The sequence below is a fragment of the Hyperolius riggenbachi genome, chromosome 8 (genome assembly GCF_040937935.1).
Source record: "Hyperolius riggenbachi isolate aHypRig1 chromosome 8, aHypRig1.pri, whole genome shotgun sequence".
NCBI classification, from domain to species: domain Eukaryota; kingdom Metazoa; phylum Chordata; class Amphibia; order Anura; family Hyperoliidae; genus Hyperolius; species Hyperolius riggenbachi.
In genome coordinates, this window is record NC_090653.1 from 254,283,123 (window position 1) to 254,287,194 (window position 4,072).

Below are 4,072 nucleotides of genomic sequence, written 5' to 3' on the forward strand. Positions count from 1 at the left end.
TGCTCTGCACTTCCTGGTTCTCTGTTTGGGCTCTAGTGCCTGTTGTGAGGAGCAGGAAGTGCAGAGCAGCAATACTACACAGAAAACAAGACTTCCAGGTCGTGGAACTCGGAGGAGGGGAGTGTCTGCCTGTCACACATGCCTCCGTAAGTTCTGTGCCTGCTCAGTACGCTCCGGTCCACGTGGCGGTGATTGACAGCGCCGCTCGCGCAAGCGCAGTACAGGCTGACCTGGAGGTCGACCTGACGCCATCACCGGGGACCGGGACGGAGCTGCGGCGAACGGCTGACTGCAGAGCTGCGGTGAGGGACATGCTGGGAGCTTGGGGCTGGACTAAGCCCCGGGTAAGTAGAACTTATTTTGATTCAAATTGCCTGACAACTCCTTTAAAGATTGAAGCGTTAACTTTAGAGATCTCTCCTTAACTTAAAGCCTCATCTACACGCGTAGATGAGGCTGCGATCCGGCGGCTCGATTAGCCGCCGGATTGCCTCTTCCGCGTCCCGCGCATGCCCGCCGCGTCCCCGCTCGCCGCGTGTGCGCCGCATTCGATTCCCCGCTCGTCCCCGCCGGCGCCGCTTATCTTCCGCTCGATTCCCTGCCATTGTCCCCTCGCGGGGAGCGAGCAGGGAGTCGGCGGAAGCAAGATCCGCCCTGTCGGATCTTATCAATCGAGCCGCATTAGCGGCTCGATTGATAATGAACATCGCGGCCGCATCTACGCGTGTAGATGCGGCTTAAATACAGAAGAGTTAACTTTAGGTTTGCCTGAGGTAAAATGTTTCCTGAATACTACATGCCTTATTACCATGGTGATAACTCTAGAAATGTTATTAAACACAGGAGATAACCTTAGTGAATTGAGGCCAATGCTTTAGACAAGAGATAAAGGTCAGGGATGAGTCTAGAGATGCACCTCTGAGATCTTAAAGACCACCTCCGGTCAAAAAAAAAGGTTGAATGGCAATCCATATATGTAGTCTATGCACTGTGTACAGTTGGATGAACGTATAAATATACATCTGGTACATCGTAGTACTTAATAGCACCACCTCTCCTCATGCTGATGCCTTGCAAGTACACCCTCAGCATTGTGTCCTCCCCTCCAGCCTGATTGCTACACTGACAGGGCTGGTGCACACCAAGAGCGGGTCTGAACATTTTTAAAAACGCTTGCGGGCTGAAAACCGCTTGGCTAATGTATTGCAATGGGCTGGTGCACACCAGAGGGGTTCATTTTTCCCCAAACGCAAACTCGGGTCCTGCAGCATTTTTGCTGATTTTTTTGGCGATTCTGCCTCAATATTAAGTATAAGGAAGTGGAAAACCGCTCTGAAAAATGGTAGATCAGAGCAATTTTCCAAGCCTTTTTATGACAGTAGCTGTTCAGTTACAGCTGTACTGTAACAAAATATAAAAAACGCTCCAAAAACGCTAGGCATGTTTAGAAAATGACTTTAAAACATGCCTAAAATCACTCTGAAAAAACAGCTTCAAAAACTGTTAGCGTTTGTAGATCCGCTAGCGGTTTTTGGTGTGCACTGGCCCATACACTGAGAATCCTCCTTCAAAGTCTAGAGAATATTGTTGAGGAATCATTGATAATAGTTTAGTATTTATTGTTAACTACAAACAATAAAAAAAAGTTTAAACTGCCAGAAGCATGGTGGTGGTTACCCTCACCTCCTCCTGGCCACCAGCGCTGGGTATCAGCCCCTTCTCCAAAACAGTACAAAACTGACATTTCCATATCTGTGTACTTTATCAAGTATTCTAAAGCTAGTGCTAGCGCTTTGAGTCCTATGGGAGAAAAGTGCTATAGAAATGTTATTGTTGTTTGTTAGCATTGTTCAGATAGATATTCCATCTGCGATCTCCAGGCAAGCAAACAATATCAATCAATATCAGTCGGGCAAATTAACTGAGCGCCCAAGCTGGCTGCTGCTCTCTTAAGCTGCTCCAGATGCATGTTAGCCTTTAGTCAAGTAATCCTGAACCTGTAGTATTTGTAGCTAGCGTGGGAATGGGAAGCTGATCACCTCCAGGTTCCTCTGATTGACCATCATGAGCAGAATCCATGGCGTTCCAAGGACATTTTTTTCTTAGAAAGGTACACCAATTAGTGAAAGCGCTTTTAAATGTATCAGTGGTATAACAATACAGTATAAGATCCAAACAACAGTTAGTACCTGCCATTATCAAAGTGATGAAGTTGGCAAGTTCTGCGCCTTCCAGCCAAGAGCACGAGGAAGGGTAGAACAGTATGATGGTGATAACCATGGTTCTGGTGAGATGGTAGGGAATGTAGCAAATTGTGAATATTATCAAGGAGATGAGGATGGTCTGCACCGACTTGGACACCATGGCTTTCCTGAGGGTGGTCATTGGATTGAGTTTGACGATATATCTAATTAGTAGACTGTAGCAGGCTATAGCTATAGAAAAGGGAATAAGGGCACCGATGAAGAGCACGACCCCATTAAGGACAAAAAATAGTCCTGCTTTTTTAGTTTGATGGAAGTTGAGGCATTTTGTGGCTCTGTTGACTTCAGAAGTTTTGAAGACAAAGAAAAAGGGAAGGCCTAGGCACATAAGAATGCCCCACACACCGAGACAAAGTTTTCACGATGAATGCTTTTGCAGTCAAAGCCTTTCTTTTGACATTGTGGGCCACAGATACATACCGGTGGATACTGATTAACGTGAGGAAGTAGATGCTTCCATACAGGTGAGTGATGATCAAGAACATTGTGAGCTGACAGGAGAACACTCCAAAGGTCCAATGGTCAGTCAGGAAGAATATAATAATGAGAGGAACTGCTGTGGTGATGAGGGCATCAGAGAGGGCCAAGTTGAACTGGAGAACCACCATTGAGTTCCATTGCTTGACCTTAAACCAAAATATCGACAAACTGATGCAGTTTAGCACAAAGCCCATGGAGAAGGAAAAACCCAAGAAGAAGAACAAGGAGACATAGGAATTTGGCTGACAGCCAATAAAATTCCCTTAAGAGTTTGCCATCCCAAATGTTAGTGAGCTTTAAAGAGAAAACAAAAAAAACGGAAGAGTCAAAATCTTATACTTCAATTACAACTTCAACTTTAATTCAAGCGTTTAAAAACATGTATTTATGCTGTTCTAGCCATAAACGTGTATGAGAAGCCAGAAAAGAGCAACTTACCTGTTCATTGCATCAGTTCTCTGAGCAATGCTGCAGGCAACTAGAAAAGTAATGCAAACTTCCTCCTGGTAGATGGTTGTGATCCCTGCAGACTAAAGCCCACTCCCACCAGTAGACCTCCAAAATTAGCTTAGTACGTGAGGGCAAATTCAGTCACACTTATTTATTTAATTATTACATTTATAAAGCGCCAACATAGTACGCAGTGCTGGACAATAAATACTGAATACTGAATTCTGTGATGTGTAAGATAACATTCAGTGACGTGTAGACCTTATCTTTCTGCATACAGTACGGTGCAAAAGTGTGAATTGTTTAGGCAAGTGTGAAAAAATGCTGTAAACAGATCAGTACTCTGTGGTGGCCATACCATCCCTTTCAGGACTTCGTCTGTACGCTGAAGATAGTTCTTAATGATTGTGGCTGTACGTTTGGGGTTGATGTCCTGGAGCAGAATCAATTTGGGATCAACCATACGCCTCACTGATGGTATTGCACGATGGATAAGTATCTGCCTGTATTTCTCAGCACTGAGAACACCATTAATCCTGACCAAATCTCCAACTCTATTTGCAGAAATGCAGCCCCAAACGTTCAAGGAACCTCCACCATGCTTCACTGTTGCCTGCAGACACTCATTATTGTACTGCTCTCCATCCCTTTGACGCACAAACTGCTTTCTGCTACAGCCAGATATTTCCCATTTTGACTCATCAGTCCAGAGCACCTATTGCCATTTTTCTGCACCATGACCCATATGCAATTTACTTTTCTCCTGAGTTTTCTCCTAAGAGATAATTTTTCATCTTCTACTTAAAATACCTGTATATACTTGAGTATAAGCTGACCGAGTATAAGCCGCCCCCCCCCCCCCCCCCCTAAAAACCAGG

The 4,072-nt window shown here is 44.9% G+C and overlaps 1 pseudogene; it reads right to left on the minus strand.

The window, feature by feature from the left end:
• Positions 1 to 1,977: 1,977 nt before the first annotated feature.
• Positions 1,978 to 3,022, minus strand: LOC137527456 (lysophosphatidic acid receptor 6-like; annotated as a pseudogene).
• Positions 3,023 to 4,072: the final 1,050 nt, after the last annotated feature.